At 38.8% G+C, this 24,293-nt stretch overlaps 1 protein-coding gene across 4 annotated transcripts in view; it reads left to right on the top strand.

Annotated features, from left to right (window-relative positions):
• Positions 1 to 24,293, top strand: part of thrb (thyroid hormone receptor beta) — a 113,708-nt gene that overhangs the window by 1,070 nt on the left and 88,345 nt on the right. Inside the window, exon 2 of one of the 4 annotated variants that reach the window (XM_061966829.2) lies at positions 18,908 to 18,994. The exons of 2 other annotated variants lie outside the window; for them this stretch is intronic. The gene's annotated coding sequence lies outside the window, so the exon portion shown is untranslated. Of the gene's footprint in view, positions 1 to 64; positions 87 to 18,907; positions 18,995 to 24,293 lie in introns of all 4 variants that reach the window. One more of the 4 variants, XM_061966831.2, reaches the window with a different exon arrangement.

The raw sequence follows: 24,293 nt of genomic DNA, 5'->3' as shown, positions 1-24,293 counted from the left end.
AGTCTTTGAGTGAGTGAAATAATATTTGAGCCCAACACAAAATGTAATTTATTATTTTGTACAGACATTCTTATTGGGAAGCAGAGGTAAGATGTTTCTTGTATTTCTTGTACTTTTAGTAGTGTAGTTTCTTATAGTTGTAGTCAGGGGCGCCGCTAGGGATTTTGGGCCCCATGAAAAGAATCTTTACAGGGCCCCCAACACAGTGTCATTATTTTTTCTGTATTATAATTTCATCATCATTAGGGGCCTCTCTGGGCCCCCCTCCATCATGGGCCCCTAGAATCTGTCTCCTTTACCCCCCCTTTTCGGCGCCCCTGGTTGCACTTGAGGTGTGTTGCAGTTGTAGCACTTGTAGTAGTGCACATGAAGTTTATAATACTTATAGTGTACTTGTAGTTTGTTGTAGGTGCAGTATTTGTAGTGTAGTTTTACTTGTTTTTGCAGTGCTGGTTTCTTTTTAGTTGTAGTACTTGTAGTTGTGTACTTGTAGCACCTGTAGTTTCTTAGTTGTATTACTCATAATAATGGTCTTTTAGTAGTGCGCTTGAATTTCCTTGTAGTGCATTTTTAGATTTTTGCAGCTGTAGTACTTATAGTGTACTTGTGTTTTCTTGAACTTGTAGTACTTGTAGTAGTGTACTTGGGGTTTATTTTATTTGTAGCACTCGCAGTAGTGTACTTGTAGTTTATTATTTGTAATACTCATAATAATGTACTTCTAGTAGTGCGCTTGAATTTTTTTGTAGTTGTACAAACCCCGTTTCCATAGGAGTTGGGAAATTGTGTTAGGTGTAAATATAAACGGAATACAATGATTTGCAAATCATTTTCAACCCATATTCAGTTGAATATGCTACAAAGACAACATATTTGATGTTCAAACTGATAAACACATTTTTTTTTGCAAATAATCATTAACTTTAGAATTTGATGCCAGCAACACGTGACAAAGAAGTTGGGAAAGGTGTCAATAAAGACTGATATAGTTGAGGAATGCTCATCAAACACTTATTTGGAACATCCCACAGGTGAACAGGCAAATTGGGAACAGGTGGGTGCCATGATTGGGTATAAAAGTAGATTCCATGAAATGCTCAGTCATTCACAAACAAGGATGGGGCGAGGTTCACCACTTTGTCAACAAATGTGTGAGCAAATTGTTGAACATTTTAAGAAAAACCTTTCTCAACCAGCTATTGCAAGGAATTTAGGGATTTCACCATCTACGGTCCGTAATATCATCAAAGGGTTCAGAGAATCTGGAGAAATCACCGCACGTAAGCAGCTAAGCCCGTGACCTTCGATTCCTCAGGCTGTACTGCATCAACAAGCGACATCAGTGTGTAAAGGATATCACCACATGGGCTCAGGAACACTTCAGAAACCCACTGTCAGTAACTACAGTTGGTCGCTACATCTGTAAGTGCAAGTTACAACTCTCCTATGCAAGGCGAAAACCGTTTATCAACAACACTCAGAAACGCCGTCGGCTTCGCTGGGCCTGAGCTCATCTAAGATGGACTGATACAAAGTGGAAAAATGTTCTGTGGTCTGACGAGTCCACATTTCAAATTGTTTTTGGAAACTGTGGACGTCGTGTCCTCCGGACCAAAGAGGAAAAGAACCATCCAGATTGTTATAGGCGCATAGTTGAAAAGCCAGCATCTGTGATGGTATGGGGGTGTATTAGTGCCCAAGACATGGGTAACTTACACATCTGTGAAGGCGCCATTAATGCTGAAAGGTACATACAGGTTTTGGAGCAACATATGTTGCCATTCAAGCAACATTACCATGGACGCCCCTGCTTATTTCAGCAAGACAATGCCAAGCCACGTGTTACATCAACGTGGCTTCATAGTAAAAGAGTGCGGGTACGAGACTGGCCTGCCTGTAGTCCAGACCTGTCTCCCATTGAAAATGTGTGGCGCATGATGAAGCCTAAAATACCACAACGGAGACCCCCGGACTGTTGAACAACTTAAGCTGTACATCAAGCAAGAATGGGAAATAATTCCAACTGAGAAGCTTAAAAAAATGTGTCTCCTCAGTTCCCAAACGTTTACTGAGTGTTGTTAAAAGAAAAGGTGATGTAACACAGTGGTGAACATGCCCTTTCCCAACTACTTTGGCACCTGTTGCAGCCATGAAATTCATCAATCCATCCATCCATCCATCCATCCATCTTCTTCCGCTTATCCGAGGTCGGGTCGCGGGGGCAGCAGCCTAAGTAGGGAAGCCCAGACTTCCCTCTCCCCAGCCACTTGGTCCAGCTCCTCCCGGGGGATCCCGAGGCGTTCCCAGGCCAGCCGGGAGAGATAGTCTTCCCAGCGTGTACTGGGTCTTCCCCGTGTTGTGGGACACAACAAATAAGCGGCATTTGGTAATTTTAACGTGAAATAAATTATATCAATATTACGATATTTTCTTAATTTGTATCTTGTTTACAAACTGGATATATCGCCCAGCCCTAACTCGTAGTAGTGTACCTGTAGTTTTTTTCTTGTAGTTGCAGTTGTCGTAGTAGTGTATTTGTAGTTTCTTGTAGTTGTACAGTACTACTTGTTGTCAGGGTATTATACAAATGTTAACTCATTAACTGGAAATCCAAGAACAACTTCTACACTTCATTTATGCTGAAGACGACTAAACAATGTAATGTCAATAAATAATCAAATAAAAATGACACATTCAATACCAGCTGTACACTGACTACTCTAAAGTACATCCAAGCTTCATTATCTCGATCGTATCTCGATTCTTCCTTATGTCCTTGCATTTATGGAAAACAATTGACAATAAAGAATTTTTGAAGTCTTTGATTTCTTGTATTCTTCATTTAAATACAATTAAATGATTAAAAATGGGGGGATTGGTTGAATTTGCAGGAATCGATGCCATCGTTACATTGCAAAATCTTTTCTTGCAGTTCACACTGCAGGTCAGTAACAATGACTATCATTTTTTCTTAGCTTCAACTGATTTTTTATGTCAAACAGTACAATTCCCATTTAAAAAAAATCTGATTCTGTGGGTGGGATGGCTTGGTTGGTAAAGTGAAGTGAACTATATTTATATAGCGCTTTTTCTCTAGTTACTCAAAGCGCTTGAGTAACTAGAGAAAGTTCTAGTTACTCAAAATGGGCCTGGTGAACAGGCCCATTTTGTTCACCAATTTGAATTAACTTCTATACACAATTATTTGCCAAAATAGAAGTTACATTTTTTTATTTTTTTTAAACCAGTGTGGGTGGCACTGGGAGCAGGTGGGTAAAGTGTCTTGCCCAAGGACACAACGGCAGTGACTAGGATGACAGAAGCAGGGATCGAACCTGTAACCCTCAAGTTGCTGGCACGGCTACTCTACCAACCGAGCTATAGCGCCCCGTTCAAAGCGGGCTGGCACAGCTGTTCAATGCGGCTGTGCCAGCAACTTGAGGGTTCCAGGTTCGATCCCCGCTTCCGCCATCCTCGTCACAGTCGTGTCCTTGGGCAAGACACTTGATTCATGTAACTGCTTTTTTGCATTTAAATTTTGTGAACTGAACTTGTCCAGGGTGTATCCCACTTTCCACCCGAGTGCAGCCATCCCCGCGACCCAAGAGGGACAAGTGGTAAAAAATGGAAGGATGGATGGAATTTTTTTGTATCAAATTATTTTGACAGTTTTGTTGAAAAATTATTTAAAGCAAAATGTGTGTTTTTCAAAATTCAGTTTGTTAAAAAACAGTGTTTTAAAATGTGTGCAAAAAATGTGGTGCAGAAATACTAGTTGCTTCAAAACTCAATATTCACTTCTGGTAAATTAAAACGGAAACAAAATAAATGGTTTCCAGAACTAGCCGATGAGGTGTCAAGTTTGCAGTCACGTGACACATGTCTTATGAAGGCAAAGAGGCTGTTCATGCAGTTCTGCATACTAACAGACGATGCAATATGCTCTATGTGCTTGGATCCATTTTTAGGAACACTTTAAAAATGTGGAAGTTGCTGTGAATAAGTGACCAAAAAATCCTAAAATTCCTTAAAAAAGGATCATACAATGTCACAAAAACTCACAATAATGACTGATAGAATACTAAAAACGTCATGAAAGACTGCTTCAACAAACCGAATGTAATTTTACAGTTGTTCACTGAAAAAGACCACCAGATGTACATGAAATTTACAACATTAACCATGGATAAAACGCTTGAACGCTGCTCCTCTTTTACTTCACAGACGACCCTCTCGATTGACATATTTTACAATCAAATAAAATGCAACAAAAATGTAACAATACGGTGAAACATAAACGCAAAAGGTAAAAAAACACCCACATATGTGATATGATATCACTTTTTCTGCAGAACTTTGTTGTTGAAATCTGCTTCCGTGTCTGTCCCTCCACCTCGCTCAGGCTGGCTGTTCTGTAAACAAGCTGCCCCGCCCACCCTGTGGTGCTTCATCTGTTTGGAGCTGCTGTGCCGTAGACCTATGATTACTGGAGTAACCTGTATATTACTCAAAAGCGCAGATTCCAACTAACAAAATACTTTCTATAGTTCAAGACTTACAGTAATTTGAAAACAGCACTGCACATCATATCGCTGGCTATAGTTTCGATGTTAAAGGTTTAATAAAATAATTTGGGAACTTTGGATTGAAAAGCGTAACAGGCAGTATGATGCCCTGGTAGGGATGATGTTCGAAACCGGTTCTCCCGATTGTTCGATAAGAAAAGAACCGATTCCATGGATTCAAATCCCTTTTTGAGAACCGGTTCCCGTTATCGAAGCGTATGCGTATTTCCGCGACCATAGGGCGCACCGTATTAAAAAGCGCCGTGTCAGTTACAGGTGCTATTTTTGTATTTAACGCATAAATAAGGCGCAGCGTATTTTTGGGCGCAGGGATGGTTGAACATACGCTAGCTTAAAACATACGCTAGCATGCATGGACGCTGTTTTAAAAAGGCAGCAGGAGCAAAGCTGAGTTCGGTTGTACTTTATTGAAGTATTTATCAATGTACTCACATTATTTTTTGATCAATCCTCATCCACAAATCCATCAAAGTCCTCATCTTCTGTGTCCAAAATGAACAGTTGGGCAAGTTCTCCATCTAACATCATCCCTATGCTGCCGTTTTCAAAGACCCGTGGCACATGACTGCAAATTTGACACCTCATTGGCTGGTTCTGAGACACCATCGATTGCTTCAGTCTTATTTTACTAAAAGTGGGTCGTGAGTTTTAAAGCAACACATTTCTGCAATGTATTTTTTAGGGCTGCAACAACTAATCTATTAAATCGATTAAAATCGATTATAAAAATAGTTGGTGATTAATTTAGTCATCGATTCGTTGGATCTATGCTATGCGCATGCGCAGAGGCATTTTTATTTTTATTTTTTCAATATATTATTTTTTATTCTTTTTTAATAAACCTTTATTTATAAACTGCAACATGTACAAACAGCTGAGAAACAATAATCAAAATAAGTATGGTGCCAGTATGCTGTTTTTTTCAATAAAATACTGGAAAGGATAGAAATGTAGTTTGTCTCTTTTATCCGATTATTAATCGATTAATCAAAGTAATAATCGACAGATTAATCGATTATCAAATTAATCGTTAGTTGCAGCCCTAGTATTTTTACACAACGATTTTTTTTAAACTGAATTTTAAAACAGGCCCATTTTGTTCACCAATTTGAATTAACTTCTATACACAATTATTTGCCAAAACAGACAGACGCAAAAGTAAATGCTGGACGATGGAGCAGGAATCAGTCAGTGGCGAAAAGATTATGTTTTATTTATTAATAAATCAAATATTTTCATAGTTAGAGCATACAAAACTGTATAAGACCTTCTAAATACGTTTTTATTAGATCCCTCTAAACATGAAATAACACCCATATAGTCACTTTTACACTTGTTTCACCCAATGAAGTGTGTTCTACTGTAGATTAGAGTACTCACTGGTAGCCCGAAAGATTCTCTTAGCGTCATTAGCCACCACATGGAAATACTTCGTCCCATTCTAAGTAAATAATTCCTCTAAGTTAGAACTGGGCTGAAACCACAGGCGTAAGTTATTCTGTTGAAAGTTTGTCCACTTGACAGTCGCAGCTGCGATCTTTACCCGTGTTGTTAGCTTTCTGTGTTTTTTGCATTTTGTGTTGCCAGCATTGCATGTCTTGCATTGTCATTCCACATCGCGTAACCCAGGGGTCGGCAACCCAAAATGTTGAAAAAGCCATATTAGACCAAAAATACAAAAAACAAATCTGTCTGGAGCCGCAAAAAAATGAAAAGCCGTATATATGTCTTATAATGAAGGCATCACATGACGTAAGTGTCTAATATTAGCTATAACAGCGGACTGTGTCGCAGGCTGAAGCAAATCTTCGTTGACAGAAATGTTGAAATGTAATATTTATTCTACACATTTTTACAACATTAGAAACCATTAGTAAATCAGAGGTTACTCACTCAGAAGGTGAGATAACTCCTGGAAATTACTGGCTTTTAATGGCCAAAGGTATACATGTGTGTGTCTAAGTTAAAGGAAACGGCAGGCTGTCTTCTTTTAAATAGATTTATTACAATCTTTGGCAAGCAAGGTAATGTTTGCTGTGGTCTGGAACAACATGGCACACAAACAACTCTCTGAAATGCAGCCAATATTACATACAGATAATGTGTCATGAGACATGCAAAACAAAATTATATACAAAGAGGATAAAAGTAAAGGAAATTAAATGAGCTCAAATATACCTACAAACGAGGCATATTGATGCAATATGTACATACAGCTAGCCTAAATAGCATGTTAGCATTGATTAGCTTGCAGTCATGCACTAACCAAATATTTCTGATTAGCACTCCAACAAGTCAATAACATCAACAAAGAGCACCTTTGTGCATTCACGCACAGCATAAAACGTTTGGTGGACAAAATGAGTCAAAGGAGTGGAAGATTTTACATGTCAACAAACTGTTGCGTCACAGTCCACACGATGGTGAGTTCAAGAACCGCCAAAATTAGTAGGACAAAACAGTAGTGGGACAAAGTCATTGTTTTGCAAGTCATAAGTAAGTGTCAAGTCTTTGCCCTCAAGTACCGAGTCAAGTCCCGGGTCAAGACAGGCAAGTCTCGAGTCAAGTCCAAAGTCAAGACTGGAAAGTCTCAAGTCAAGTCCCAAGTCCTGCATTTTGAGTTTCGAGTCCTTTCAAATCTTTTTAACCGGAGACTAATATATTTACACAGATTGTGTATGCTTTTAAAACGCTGTATTTATTTATTAAAACAAGTGCATTTGAAATTGCAGGAAAAAAAATAGTGCTGACATTGCACTTCATAATAGCACTATTTAACAGTCATTTTAAACATTTAACTCATTCCTTTACAGAATAAACACATTTGAAAAAACAAGTGCAACTGTACTTATTTGTACAAAAGTGTTAACATTATATTTCCATGGCATATTGCATTGTAACTAGTTCCACGGCAGTTTCTATCCGGTTCTTACCTTATCTCATTGATCTCATCCCATACTGTATGTGCGTTTATGTGTGCGTACACATGAAAACATAACAAAGATGTGAACATAACAATGAACAGAGTTGTACTTTTTACATGTCAGGGTCCTATGCTGCATTGTATTTGCAAAAGACCAAATCGGCCAAGAGTCTGTCAGTCATTTGTGCACGATGGGGGCGTAGTATGATGCCACCATGGCTGTTGTGAGGTAAACCATAGACATCTTATAAGTAGACGTAGCATCGAGCGCTACTGCCTACTGGCGTTGACGAGACGCGGGGCCGCCATCTTGGAGTGGTGATCCGCTCCACTCAGTGCAATTCATTTGGCAGAAGCAATGAACTGTCAGTGCATTTAATTCATCCTACCTCACTGAATACCACTGATTTTCACGCGTTTTTTGTCATACGTGTAGCTATGATAAAGGACACATGTTTTATTATTCATAGTTTGCTTAACAGTAATAGAATATTCTTAAATGCTATAAGTGACCGGACGTCCGAGATCAAAACTGGGAATATAATCCCAGAGAAGGGAGGAAAAAACGGTCAGCTATTTTTAAGTTCAAGAAACAATATGATTAGGTTATATATACATGCGTATATCCTACATAATTAATGTATGAATACATTAGATATCTATATATCTTAGGGACCTATAGACTGTATCTCTGTTGCTGCAGCAGCAGAGAGTTTATTCTGTCTTGACACTTTGTATTGATATTTTGTTTTACATTCTTCCCTTAAATGATAATGTTTACAGTGATTGTTTTATATGTATTTTTTCTGTATGTCGCTTTGGATAAAAGCCAAATACTTAAACATAAACATATATAAACACCTGAAAGTCTTTATATCAACTAAAACCACCAATCTGTTTCACTGGATTCAGAATAAAACCAAATTTTGTTTTACCCAACAATGTTAGTATTTGAATATTGTTACTTGAAGACTTATTCCTGGTTACAATTATACTGTTAAGAAAGTATTGTCTTATACTTTGCCTAAAATGAGAACACATCATAATCAGTGGCGGCTCATCAGTGGTGAATTTTGTTTTAGGTGGGGCTGAAAGTTTGTAAACCAAACCCCTGTAGGAGGGTCATCCTCCCCCAGAAGATTTCTTTGTGATTTTCACATACAAATGAAGCATTTTGGTGCATTCTGACAAAATAATGAAGACAAAAGAGAACATTTCATAGGTTTGCAGAGAACAATATACAATATGATAATGGTAATGATAATGATAATGGGTTGTACTTGTATAGCGCTTTTCTACCTTCAAGGTACTCAAAGCGCTTTGACACTACTTCCACATTTACCCATTCACACACACATTCACACACTGATGGAGGGAGCTGCCATGCAAGGCGCTAACCAGCACCCATCAGGAGCAAGGGTGAAGTGTCTTGCTCAGGACACAACGGACATGACGAGGTTGGTACTAGGTGGGGATTGAACCAGGGACCCTCGGGTCGCGCACGTCCATTCTTCCACTGCGCCACGCCGCCCCAGTGCAATATGCACACTGAAGGCATGATGCCACCATAGGTTTGCAGAGAACTATATGTTATTCAAATGACATTTTTAAATGTAATTAATTTAATTGACAAGCAATTCTATAATGGTCATACTCTTGTTTGCTAGTGGCTACGATTTCAGTACTATTGAAGATCTTTGCTCCTTCTCAAATCTGTGGTAATATTCTTTTCACAAAATACAACCGATAGTACGTTAATGTTAAATCTTTCTTGTGAAAAGTAATCCTCCGATTCCTATTTTCAACAGTCCGTTCATTTGAGCAGGAAAACGCTGAACACCAGCCCGGTTTCTACCTGTCAACTGTCAGTTTAGCATCTTTGTTTTCTACCTGTCAACTGTCAGTTTAGCATCTTTGTTTTCTACCTGTCAACTGTCAGTTTAGGCTGCTCGCCGGCTCCTCATCACCACTTCAACATGGCGGCCCAATTTCTTGCGTCACAGCAGCCAATGCTGCGTCTACTTATAAGATTTCTATGAGGTAAACAACCAGCAATATGTCGGAAAGCTAGCTAAAACGGTACACATATGAACTGCGGTGGACGCAACAGATTGCCGTGTTTGCAATAACGTTAAAACGTTAGCATTGAGTTTACAGCCTCACTGCTTTAACTACACAGCAAATAAAAGTTACGTTACTTAGCCAATAAACGTTATCTTACATTCAAAACGTACCGTTCTTTGTGTAACTTCAAATGTCGAACGAAGTTGGAAGTTGTTGCGTCTTTGTCTGTAATCTTCGAACCGCATATTTTGCATACTGCAATTCGTTTTTTGTTGACCACCTTGTAGTTTTTATATCCGAACGTCTTTGGTATCATTTTTTTCCTCACTGGCGCATTGTTTGACAGCTCTTCTTCGTTGGTTGTCCTGCAATTTAATTGGATGAATGTTGTCGGATGAAAACGTCGATGCAATTTGATTGGATGTTGTACCGACAGCACACACGCTGACAGACACACACGTACACAATGAAAGATACGGAGCGCTCCTGAATAACTTTTTAATATTTGGGTTTTGGGGAAAGGAGCAAGTCTTGTCAAGTCAAAAGGCTCAAGTCCAAGTGAAGTCACAAGTCATTGATGTTAAAGTCTGAATCGAGTTGCAAGTCTCTTTACATTTTGTCAAGTCGAGTCTAAAGTCATCAAATTCATGACTCGAGTCTGACTCGAGTCCAAGTCATGTGACTCGAGTCCACACCTCTGGGACAAAATGATGTTCACCAAATACTCTCATCAGTGAAGCATACACACAAACATATTAAACAGTGGGCTTCCTAACAATTGGGAAAGTTTGTGTCATGTTTGTCCTCAAACAAAAAACAAACGAATATTTTCCCCCCCATCTTTTTTCATTTTCAATCCTTTTTTAAAAAAATGCTCCAGGAAACCACTAGGGCGGCACTAAAGAACCGCATGCGGCTCGAGAGCCGTTGGTTGCTGACCCCCGGCTTAACCCAAAGGCTCACCAATGTCATGTGGAGTTGATGATGTCGAAGATGAAGTACAGAGTTCATCTCCACTTGGCATTGCCCGGACAGCTGCTAGTTGCTGATAGCAGTCTTGTTAGCGTTAAGTGGCACGTTGGTGCCGGTGCGTCTCGCCTCTCGTCTTTTGATATTGCTCACACTAAAGTCTCACCAATGTGGAGATGTGATGTGATATTGATGAGTCAGAAGTTGAAGATGAAGTGCATCAAAAAGTTGTTCGGACAAAAGTTGGTCAACTTGATTGTTGTCGGGAACATAGCGCCAAGGTTAGTTGCCGTGTTGTTTTTAGCAGTTTTTCACCCTTTACCCGGAAAGAGAGGTGATTGGTGGCTCGGTGAAAATCTTTATCGATCGCCACAACAATAAAAGAAAATAGGAAAAATACTTTAATGTAATACATATAAGACATAAATTAAGACTTAATTTAATCAGAATCAGAATCGGAATCAGAATCATTTTATAGCCATTGTTTGAGAACGGGTTCACAAACTAGGAATTTTTCTTGGTGCAATCGTGCAACATAAAACACATATAACACAGATTTGGTAATAACAAGAGCTGTAACTGAGCTATCAGATCTTGTTATACACTTAGAAGGAATTCTAGGGCGCTACTGTTAGGAGTTATTGTTCATGTGCCTGATGGCCAAGGGGAAAAAACTGTTCAGGTGGCGGGAGGTGTGGGTCTGGATGGACCGTAGTCTCCTGCCTGAGGGGATAGGGGAGAATACTGTGTGTCCAGGGTGAGAAGAGTCAGCTGTGATCCGACCCACACGCCTCCTGGTCCTGGAGGAGAACAAGTCCTGGAGGGATGGGAGCTTGCAGCCAATCACCTTCTCAGCAGCACGTACGATGCGCTGCAGGCGATGCTTATCCTGGACTGTGGCGCCGGGGAACCACACGGTGATGGAGGAGGTCAGGATGGACTCGATGATGGCTGAGTAAAACTGCACCAGCATCTCGGTCGACACCTTAAGTTTCCTCAGCTGCCGCAGGAAGTACATCCTCTGCTGGGCCTTCTTGATAAGGGAGCTGATGGTCGACTCCCACTTGAGGTCTTGGGTGATGGTGGTGCCCAAAAAACGGAAGGAGTCCACAACGGAGACGGGGGTGGGAGAGTCAATCAGGGTGAGGGGGGATGGTGGGGCTGTGACTTTCCTGAAGTCCATGATCATCTCCACTGTTTTCTGGGCGTTCAGCTCCAGGTTGTTGAGGCTGCACCAGGACGCCAGCCGGTCCACCTCTCTCCTGTAGGCGGACTCATCGCCATCCGAGATGAGCCCGATGAGGGTAGTGTCATCTGCTAACTTTTTTTTAACAGTTTTACGGACTGGTGACTGGAGGTGCAGCAGTTTGTGTACAGGGAGAAGGAGAAGAGCCAGGGGGAGAGTACACAGCACATCATTTAGGCCAAAAACTTAATTTAACACTCAATTCAGGCCAAAATATTTAGAATATGCTTATAAAAAACTTGCCGCATTATTACGTCAATGTCCCATCATGCTGCATCCTCAGCAGAGACGTCGCAAAAAGTGCCCCACAAACTACAATAGCAAAAAATTATTGCCCTCTAATACGTGAATCTCCCACGTAAAATAAAAAATGTTGACTCCTGTTGCACAAACTCTTTGAAATTGCCATGAATGTGCCAGGACTAAAATGTTATTTACTGCCGTAAACACTAAGCTTTACGTGTGGCATCATGCTTTGTGTCCATGCGCATCATTCTGTTCACATTAGACATAATTAGAAGTCACATATTATTTTGGTAAAGTTAAAGTAAAGTATCAATGATTGGCACACACACACTAGGTGTGGTGAAATTATCCTCTGCATTTGACCCATCCCCTTGTTCACCCCCTGGGAGGTGAAGCGAGCAGCAGCGGTGTCAGCGCCCGGGAATAATTTTTAGTGATTTAACAATAACAAAAACAGTAACAATAAGAATGTAGCATTTCCGTGAAAATGCGGTAAGCTGCGTTTTCAAACATTTATTTTCCCGTCAAAATACCACTTTGCGTTTAAAAAAAAAAAAGGAAGAAATAAAAATCAATAAAAAACCGATCCAAACAAAATTTGTTAAATGCTCGCCTTAGCCGCAGGTACTCACTTTTCCTCTTGCCGAAACAGCGTACTGAGTTGCAGGACAGGGAGACAATCAGGAGGTCCAAAACAAGCTCGCTAGTTAGCTAACCATCTAATTATCTTATTTGTTGTAGCCTCTATTCACTCTCCAGGCCACAACATTGACGGCTGTCTACTTTGCTGCTAATCATATTTGGATGATTACAATCCGAACACTGTTAGTTCCAAACCAGTTGTAGTTCTACAGTATTTATTAGTTTCCAGTAGTGTTGTCCCGATACCAATAATGAATATCATTACCAATACATAACAATACATTTTGGTACCGGTACCGGTACCAAAATGCATTTTGGTACTTTTCGGGAGTTTTTTTAAATAAATTAATAAAAAATGTCATTATTGGCTTCATTTTAACAAAAAATCTTAGGGTACATTAAACATGTTTCTTATTGCAAGTTTGTCCTTAAATAAAATAGTGGAGAAACAAGACAACTTGTCTTTTAGTAGTAAGTAAACAAACACAGGCTCCTAAATAGTCTGCTGATGTATGCAGTAACATATTGTGTCATTTATCATTCTATTATTTTTTCAAAATTATTAAGGACAAGAGGTAGAAAATGAATTATTAATCTACTTGTTCATTTACTGTTAATATCTGTTTATTTTCTATTTTAACGAGTTCTATGTACACTTCTGTTAACATGTAATAATCACTTATTCTTCTGTTGTTTGATACTTTACATCAGTTTTGGATGATACCACACATTTACGTATCAGTCCGATACCAAGTCGTTACAGGATCATACATATTCAAAGTCCTCATGTTTCCAGGGACATATTTCCTGAGTTTATAAACACAATATAAAAAATTAAAAAAAAAAAAGAAGATTTTGTGATGCTAAAAAATATCGATGTAATCATAGTATTATCTACTAGATACGCTCCTGTACTTGGTATCATTACAGTGGATGTTAGGTGTAGATCCAGCAATGGTGTTTGTTTATATTGTAGCGTCCCAGAAGAGTTGGTGCTGCAGGGAATTCTGGGAATTCGTTCTGTAGTGTTTATGTTGTGTTGCGGTGCAAATATTCTCCAAAAATGTTTGTCATTGTTGTTTAGTGTGGTTTCACTATATGGCACATGTTTATGACAGTGTTGACTAAGTATGCACTTCATTCACTTGTGTGTAGTGTGTTCAAAGTTAAGGTGATTGTCATTATAGATATTTGATCGGAAATAGTGACATCTTGTCTTGAATTTGTCATTTTTAGACCATTTTCAACGCATCCAATGTTATGACTAAGGTGCGCTGCGGTGTGTAGTGACGCATGATTAGCTATCACTCGTCTTACAGGGATGATGCTTGAAATAAGTGTACTATATATGTCGCCATGGAAACAAGGACTAGGGATTTAGAAATTGTTACAACACTGCTGACTGCGGATAGTAGAGATGCGCGGATAGGCAATTATTTCATCCGCAACCGCATCACAAATGTCGTCATCCATCCGCCATCACCCGAACCAACATTTTATCAAAACCACACCCGCCCGCACCCGCCCGTTGTTATATATCTAATATAGACGATGCAAGGCATTAGTGAGGTTAGAAAGCTTTTGCCTGTTAAAGAAAGGAGACTGATCCAATGCAGCAGAGACATTCAATGCTTGCCACGCATTAGTGGCTAAGAGATATTAATGCGTGATAATATTATTTATCATTATTATTATATTATTGTCATTTCTATTAAGAAAGTGTTGACTATTGTTGCCAATGCCCTCAGATCAGGAGTGCGTTCCTCACACTTTGTGTGCGCAGGTGCAGCAAGCAGAACGATGCTTTTAAGAAGTTAAAAAAATGTTTTAGAAAGACTAGGCCTATATTTTTGTTAGGTAAAAAATGTTTTCGGAATTTATTTCAATGAATATTAACTTGTTAACATTATAATGCTCAAATAGGGACGAGGGCGGGGTGCACAGTGAAGCAGTGAACAATTTTGCGACAAAGATGAACCTTTATTGATTGATCTGCAGCCATGACAAAATATCAGACAATCTCCATTGTCAACGACAGGCAGGAAAATAAAGATGAACACATAGCGTATGTTCTAGGCATAAGCATAGGCTCATACGTTTTTAAGTTGAAATAAAAAAATAAATAAAAAATGTGCCTCATAAGCCTTAGGCTGTCAATCACGCGCACAAACTTAAATTATACAATAACATATGTATGTCATCCCTATTTAAACAAAAATAAATTAAATAAATAATAATAAATTACCTGCAACTTAATTGGCCAAGGCAAAAAGCTGAAGGGGGGAAATCAAACCCATCAGACTGCACTTTATCATCAAACTTGAATTATAATGAAAATAGACGGTCGCGACAAACAAAGCAGGCTAAATAACCTTACATTGTAGCCAATCGGAGATGCGCTTCACTTGAAAGCGAGGCCAAATAATTAACACATAGTTGTATATCTCGAATAGAAAAAACCACAATAAACAACGCAATTGCCTTAATTCCTTTGCATTGTAGTGCGCCCAAACAACATGTAACCATCAAAATTATTCAGCTGACCGAACTCAATATAGGTTAGACATGGGCTTATTTGGTATAGCTTATAAGTAACGTAGACTAATTCGTTTAACATATCCAACCGTATGTCTACTTACTTCTTTTTTTGTTAGCACTTTGCAGGAATAAAATGGCATCTACATTGCCAGGATTCATGCGAGAGCGCCGCCTGGCTTCTAAAATGCGCCCTGCTGCGCTGAAGGAGCGCTCACTTGCGGCACCTTTTTTTTTTGCTAGGACGCATAGGATTCTCTTGGCAAGGTGTTGTAGTCGTGGGAATGATTGTCCTTGTTTCCCCCAAAAGGAAAGTAGATTTTCCTCTGCTGATCCGTCGAGATGGAAGTTTGTAGAGGAATAATCCTCTACTTCATCAACAAGCACAGGTGTATATCCTCCTCCCATTCTGTGAAGTCAATCCTTTTCTTTTTCAGTGATGCACCATCAGCTCCACCTAAAGGACCGATAAAATCTATACGTTTTTCATATGTGGGTAACAACATTTAACTATGTGTATATATATTTCCGAATTGGTTCAACTGCCAACCGCCCGAATCTATTTACAATCTATTTTTTTCGTCATGTCACCCGCCCGACCCGCGGATTATCCGCGGACTCCGCGGTTGTGTCCGCAAACCGCGCATCTCTAGCGGATAGACATTAGCCGCTAGGTAGCTAGCCATGTCTTAAAGCACCTCTTCCTGAGGGCACTTCAGTGATATCGTGGTACTTTTTAGAGGCCGTATAGTACCGAATATGATTCATTAGTGTCGCGGTACTATACTAATACCGGTATACCGTACAACCATAGTTTCCAGCGAGAAAGTATATTTATTAGCGATTGATCGATATGTTTTTTTCAGAGCCAATACAGCTACCGATCATTAGTGGTGAAGGAGGCCGATATCCGATATTTGGAGCCGATATTCATTTCCAATAAAAGTGACATATTGGTGTTGTCAAAATTTTGAATAATACTACTGACTGACTGTTAGCAGGCTGATCACCTAGCAATATTACACTTAACAACAAAATGCAAAAAGTTATTAAGACAATATAAAGTAAAAAACGTAATGTACAGATTATCAACAGCAATATTTAGGTAGAAACATAGGTTACAATATTAACATCTTTATCAAGGCATGGTCATAACAATCCTAATTTTGTATTATTATGCATTATTAGGTAGCCACACACACACGTATATATATATATATATATATATATATATATATATATATATATATATATATATATATATATATATATATATATATATATATACACATATGGCAGCATATACAAAATATTTCAGGGATACAAATTTGCTGTTCCGCAGCTTCTCCTGTGGCTATTCTTTATCTTTGTGTGCCCCTGCAATGAAACTAGACTTCAGTTTGAGTTCTTTAATCTCTCTCTTAATAACACAAACATTCTTTTACTCTAACATATCGATGTTTTTTGCAGCTTTGTGTCAAGTAATTCACAGACAGGTTTTAATGTGCTACAAGCTACGTTATGCTACGCTTATGTTCTTTCAGCTTTTTACGGTGTTCTGCTCATAGTAACGTTAGTAGTAGTTGTGAAATGTAGAGGACTGGGATGTTAATTACAATTTTACTGATTTTACCTAGCTTCGACACATTTGTACACCTACTCCGCTATGAATTTGACAAGCTTGCCTAACACCTCAGCTTCTAATTGGCTCTGCCTCTTACCAGTGTGTGGTTTGTGTAACCAAGGCAAAATACCTCGGCTTTTGATTGGCTCTGCTTCTTACGTGTGCACAGCTTGCGTACCAATCAGATGGCGCCGTGGGCGGGACAAAACTGGAGACAGGCACGGCTACATCTGAGCCAAACTCACCAGTTTTAAATGGGTTTGTCGGAAGGAAAAAGGCAGAAGCTTGTTTGATGATTGTTCCATTTGAAATGATAGTAATGGTGATAATAAATAATAATATTCAAAATCAATATTAAAAAAAAAAGAAGGTGATACCGATTTTTTTTTTTTTAAAAGGCGGATGTTGATATATGTCAAAATGCCCAATATCGGCGCCGATAATTGGTCGAGCCCTAATATTTTTGACTTGACAGATTGTAACATAAGTCACAACACCTGTTTGCTATGGCAATTGAACCTCTATCTATTGCACTTAAATTGGCTAGTTTTAGCAAAGGAATCAGTAGATGCCATTTGGAACATACACTTTACCTATATGCAGACAATTTGTGACTGTTAATTTTGGATCCAATATCTACCATTCCTAAGATAGTTGATCTGCTCAACACTTTTGGAACTTTTTCAGGTTATAAATTGAACTTTGCTAAGAGTGAGTGTTTCTCTGTAAATGACTTAGCTTTTGAGATTCCCGATGCTTATCTTTCTTTTAAAATGTCTAGAAACAGCTTAACGTACTTGGGTTTACACATCTGTCATAAATTGTCAGAACTCTACAAGAATAACTTTACACCCCTAATTGACAAGATTAAATCTGATTTGGAAAAGTGGAATAATTTACATATAACTACCGGTATAGAAGGTAGGATTAATTGCATAAAAATGAACGTGCTTCCACTCTCTTTGTATTTTTTCCAATGTCTACCGATCTTTTTACCAAACTCCTTTTTTAATGCTGTAAATAAATGAATCTCATCCTTTATTAGGAAAGGCAAAACTCCTAGGATAAGGAGATCATTTTACAGAGGCACAGGTCTGTAGGTGGTTTGTCACTCCCTAACACCTAAGTTAAGATTTTACTATTGGGCAGCCAACATACATACAATGATTTATTGGATCCACAAACCTGAATTGAGCTGGTGCAGACTGGAAGCTGAGTCATGTTCTACCCCGCTCCTAGCTCTGCATTCATCAAAACTGCCTTTTCGATCATCTCAGTTTACATGTAACCCAATTGTTATCTCTACCCTTAGAATTTAGTCTCAATTTAGATGCACTTTTGGACTCTGAGGATTATCTAACTACATCCCCATTAATAATAACTATCTCTTTCTTCCTCCAAACACAGATAAAGCCTTTTCTCGATGGCAGAGCTCAGGCCTGGTCAGACTAAGGGATCTTTATATTAACAATGTCTTTGCTAGCTTCAGTGAACTATGTAAAAAGTTTATCCTCCCTAACTCTAACTTATTCCGTTATTTTCAAATCCGTAACTTTGCTAAATCAAATAGCAGTTCTTTTTCCAGTAGTCCACCTCAATCTGTAATAGACCCATTTTTGGAAATCCACATATACCAGAAAGGCATAATTTCTAAAATTAGAAAAGACTGGAAAGGAGATTTTGGCAACGTTTTGGATGACAATGACTGGAAATCTGCATTTATACAAATACATAATAGCACATCTTGTTCAAAGTTTAATCTGATACAGTTTAAGGTTGTCCATCGCATCTATTTTACTAACTCTAAACTTTCCAAAATGTATGCCAATATTGCAGATACGTGTAATCGATATCAATTGACTTCTGCAAACATGACACACATGTTCTGGTCCTGTCCCTGTCTGAAAGCCTACTGGATTAATAATTTAAACATCTTGCAGATGCACAAAATTTTAAATTGACGCTGTGAACGGCTCTGTGTGTGTGGGTTCTCTATGGCTGTGTCGGAAGGATGGGACCTGCAGTCCAGGGCTCAACAACGTCTTTTTTTTGCTTTTCATTTGATTTCTCAGGGCTGTCTCGCTCGCCTGTGCTCTCCTCTCGTCCGTCTGCTCTCTCTCCCCCGTCATGGCCTCGGACGCTGCTAATAAAGGATACAGGTGATTAGATAACCCGCTTCAGCTGCGGAATCCACTCACCTGTCAGCTGCTTCGTAGTCTGTCCATGCACACGTCCTTCCCGCAGGAGATGCCCCGACCACGTCCCCGACACAGACGCCTTTTGCACAATTGGCTATTTTTAGAATTCCACCAAACTATCAAAAAATTAAGCAGACTTTTAGGGTGGTATCGCCTTTGCATCATTACTAGCTCGTAGAAGGATTTTGTTGGAGTGGAAATCACAGTTTGCCCCCAAAGCCTCCCTATGGCTTAAGGACCTCATGTTTTTCTTAGATCTAGAGAAAATTAAATATAATCTGAGGGGTACACCAAAACGATTTGACTTGACCTGGGGCTGTATGATTAGTTACATAGCTAAATTAAAGACACTATAGGACAAATGATACACTTACTGTTGACAATTAACCTTTCCACTTACCTCAATTCTCTTTTTGTTTTTATTCAGTGACACTTCTCTGTATGTTTTCTATTTTTATTTTTTTTAGTCAGTTCGTTTGATTTTCTATCTGCTTGTGGTGAAGAGGAAGGCAGTACTTTACCACCCACTGTGACTGAAATGTAGGACAGGGGTGCAAAGGGTTATTTATTTGTTATTACTTTTTTACCATTATTAATTTTTTATAATTATTATTATTATTATTGTATTTTTTTGGGGGGGGGGGTCTCTTTCTCAGTACTTGTATTATGATTTCCCTATCAAATGAATACATAGATTTTTTTTTTTTATAGTCACAACACAGGAAGTATATTACCCGAGGACTGATGGCTACAGTATAGAGTTGCTGAATGGGCAACATTTTTCGGAGTTCTTTGCATGCATGGTATAGAATTGTACATTACATTTTCAATTATAATAATTTTAGTTAAATTATCTGCTAAATAAACAAAAAAAAGATCCACCATCAGTGTGTGTGAATGGGTGAATGTAATGTATAATGTAAAGCGCTATATAATTACAGACCATTTCCCATTTACTAAGATTGGACTTCACAAAAAAAATCCAAATTGGGCGTCATACCCTGCAGTGTGAACATAGCCTTGTTCTTGTAATCCATTCCAGTCTTGTGCAGGTCTTACCTGTAGTCCTTTGCAGGTCTTACCTATAGTCCTTTGCAGGTCTTACCTGTAGTCCTTTACAGGTATTTGCTCTTGCACATGGGGGGTGTAGAGGCTTGAATGGCGGGTGTGTTTTAGCCAAATAATTAGAAGTAGTTTCTAATAGGAACTGGATTTATTTGTTTTTGTAGGACATGTCACCAGTCTGTGGGAGTCCAAATGATTGCTGGTTGAGAAAGGCTTAAATACTTATTTCACTTTCTCAAATTGGTTAAAATATATTTCATGTACTGTATTTGTTCACATTCTGACCATACGTTACAATAAAACAATACAGTTCTGGACTGTTCATATGCTTTTTTTTAGAAGTAAACTTATTTCCCTTACTGTATGTACAGTATGGAGGTAACAGAATTACACTGTTGGACGTTGTTACGTCACTTTGGAAACAAGAACTTTGAATCATCAGACATTAAACATACACAATGACATTGGATGATTGTGAAAGAGGCGTTGCTTTATTGGTTTGATTAGATGAATACGATATGTGATTCTTTCTAAGAGTTTTAATGTGTCATTATTATTATTAATATTATTTCTCAGTGTGGTAAAAAGTTTCTAAGAATATTGTAGACTTTCTTCCATCATTCTTTATTTTGGTTTGGAAATTATATCATCTCCAATATTTGTAACGCACACATACTTCAGATTCTTCCTGTTCTTCGATGAATTTTGCATAGCTTTTAAAGTTGACACTCCGAGTGCGGTGAATGTTGTCAAAAGCACATTCATATAGACTTCTGAACGTCTCAGTACTTTTCTGCTACAGCAATGCTCTTTTTATTTTTTGTTGGTGAACTGATAATGATAACTGATGTGGTGTTGTTTTGTCAGACATTAGAATGCATGAATCTATTGTTGACATCCACCTCCTTTGATTGCTGAAAGTTAACCACCTGTTGTTCTGTTGAAGGAGCATGGTCTTGTACTTCCCTAGAAAATAGGGGTGCAATGATTCTTTTAACTACGATTTGTGTTTGCCGAAACGATTCAGGAACCATATAATGTTTTTTAGAACGATTCGATCCGAAACTATTCAGTGAGTGGAAATCGATTCAATAACTTTTTAGCAAAACAAACCATCAACCAGTGGGACTGTGAACTAAATACTGGATACTGCAGGTGAAGTTTCCTATATTTCTGTTATTTTTTTGTAAGCGAATTAGTTATAAACTAATGATGAATAAAAACAAGCAAGTAAACAATTAATGGACAATGTATTCACTTTTATTTGAACAAAGTGCAATCACAACACTTTTTTCTAACTAACAAGATGAAAACTTTTCTGCTCACATTTTCAACATTCGAGCAGATTTCAATAAATGTACCGTAACCAACATTTTAACAGTAGATTTACCTGCAAAAGAAAGTTCCCCGACCCAACCATACAGTATCTGTTCGATGCCGGACAGCATCCCAGGTGTGTGGAAGCATGTATGCTCCCTTATGGAGGCTCAGACAGATTCCCAGGTTTTTAGAGCACTATAGAACGACTCTTATTGGCTTCATTGTTAGCTGACTTTTGACAGCGTATATTTATGAGTTATAAATTAATGCATTAAAAATAAAAACATATTTGTTCTTGTCTTACATAAGGATTGTGAATGATACACAACATTCCAAAAAAGTGCAGTCCCCCTCAAAACTCTTCCTGCTGCACTTGCACTTTCTTTAAAAGAAACACTACAAACCAGGGTTGTCAAAAGTACGGCCCAGAGGCCATTTTTGGACAACAACACACATATCCATTGGATGTGGAAGTTACCTAAAGAAAACTGTTCATATATAAGTCTAAGGGGAAAATGAATGGTACAAACCCCGTTTCCATATGAGTTGGGAAATTGTGTTAGATGTAAATATAAACGGAATACAATGATTTGCAAATCCTTTTCAACCCATATTCAATTCAATGCACTACAAAGAAGAGATATTTGATGTTCAAACTCATAAACTTAATTTTTTTTTTTGCAAATAATAATTAACTTTTTTTTCATGGCTGCAACACGTGCCAAAGTAGTTGGGAAAGGGCATGTTCACCACTGTGTTACATGGCCTTTCCTTTTAACAACACTCAGTAAATGTTTGGGAACTGAGGAGACACATTTTTAAGCTTCTCAGGTGGAATTCTTTCCCATTCTTGCTTGTTGTACAGCTTAAGTTGTTCAACAGTCCGGGGGTCTCCGTTGTGGTATTTTAGGCTTCATAATGTGCCACACATTTTCAATGGGAGACAGGTCTGGACTACAGGCGAGCAAGTTTAGTATCCGCTCTCTTTTACTATGAAGCCACGTTGATGTAACACGTGGCTTGGCATTGTCTTGCTGAAATAAGCAGGGGCGTCCATGGTAGCGTTGCTTGGATGGAAACATATGTTGCTCCAAAACCTGTTAGTACCTTTCAGCATTAATGGCGCCTTCACAGATGTGTAAGTTACCCATGTCTTGGGCACTAATACACCCCCATACCATTACAGATGCTGGCTTTTCAACTTTGTGCCTATAACAATCCGGATGGTCACAACGTCCACAGTTTCCAAAAACAATTTCAAATGTGGACTCGTCAGACCACAGAACACTTTTCCAATTTGTATCAGTCCATCTTAGATGAGCTCAGGCCCAGCGAAGCCGACGGCGTTTCTGGGTGTTGTTGATAAACGGTTTTCGCCTTGCATAGGAGAGTTTTAACTTGCACTTACAGATGTAGCGACCAACTGTAGTTACTGACAGTGGGTTTCTGAAGTGTTCCTGAGCCCATGTGGTGATATCCTTTACACACTGATGTCGCTTGTTGATGCAGTACAGCCTGAGGGATCGAAGGTCACGGGCTTAGCTGCTTACGTGCAATGACTTCTCCAGATTCTCTGAACCCTTTGATGATATTACGGACCGTAGATGGTGAAATCCCTAAATTCCTTGCAATAGCTGGTTGAGAAAGGTTTTTCTTAAACTGTTCAACAATTTGCTCACGCATTTGTTGACAAAGTGGTGACCCTCGCCCCATCCTTGTTTGTGAATGACTGAGCATTTCATGGAATCTACTTTTATACCCAATCATGGCACTCACCTGTTCCCAATTTGCCTGTTCACTTGTGGGATGTTCCAAATAAGTGTTTGATGAGCATTCCTTAACTTTATCAGTATTTATTGCCACCTTTCCCAACTTCTTTGTCACATGTTGCTGGCATCAAATTCTAAAGTTAATGATTATTTGCAAAAAAAAAAAATGTTTATCAGTTTGAACATCAAATATGTTGTCTTTGTAGCATATTCAACTGAATATGGGTTGAAAATGATTTGCAAATCATTGTATTCCGTTTATATTTACATCTAACACAATTTCCCAACTCATATGGAAACAGGGTTTGTAAATAAATTAAGAATCAGAGTTGTCCATGAGATGCTCAGTTGAAATACAGCTTCAAGCCACTTGGTGTTAGTAATGCGTCAGTCAGTTACTTGCTAAGCTTAATAATCAGAAAAAGCTAGATGCAATCCTGTTTATAAAGATATGGAGGACTATTTAATTATTATTTAATATTGAATTTTAGGTCTTTAATGCAGACTGTCACCAGCGAAAGGATTTTTAATGCTTTTTTTTAAAGTACAGTAGTTTTTGAGAGCTGCATCACAAAAAAATGCTCAAGGAGCGAGGCAAATTGGCCAGGGCGAGTTGGCTCCACTATGCTGGTTCTACCAACTGACACCACCAGCGACCCGTGCCAGGAAAAGCAATTGTATTAATTGGCTTTTCTTTTGTCTTTATTTAGTGCATTAATGTACTGTGGAGTGAGTGTGCCATGTTTTTTTTTGTTTTTTTTACTTAAGAGTTGTTTTCAGTCTTTCTAATCATTTATATTTACAAACTCCCCTGTAAAATATTTGTTCAAGAGTCAAGCTGAGGGTGAGGTGTTACGTGGGGGGAGGTAGTCATTGGAGTTGGGGGGCTGTGTGGAGGGGGAGGAGGGGATTGGTTCGCTGAAGTTGTCAGGGGGCCGGCTGGCTTACTCGGGGGTGGGGGGCAGGAGCTTGTCGGAACCACTGTGTCAAACCTGTTAAAGAACTGGTTTAGCTCATTGGCCCTCTCTTTGTCTCCGTCCACCCTCCTACCCCCCGACGGTTTGAGGCGGGTGATGGTCTGCATACCTCTCCAAACCGCCTTCATG

This window comes from Nerophis lumbriciformis, linkage group LG11 (genome assembly GCF_033978685.3).
Source record: "Nerophis lumbriciformis linkage group LG11, RoL_Nlum_v2.1, whole genome shotgun sequence".
Taxonomy (NCBI): domain Eukaryota; kingdom Metazoa; phylum Chordata; class Actinopteri; order Syngnathiformes; family Syngnathidae; genus Nerophis; species Nerophis lumbriciformis.
The sequence above is the reverse complement of the archived record's forward strand: the minus strand, read 5'-3'. Positions and strand labels throughout refer to the sequence as shown.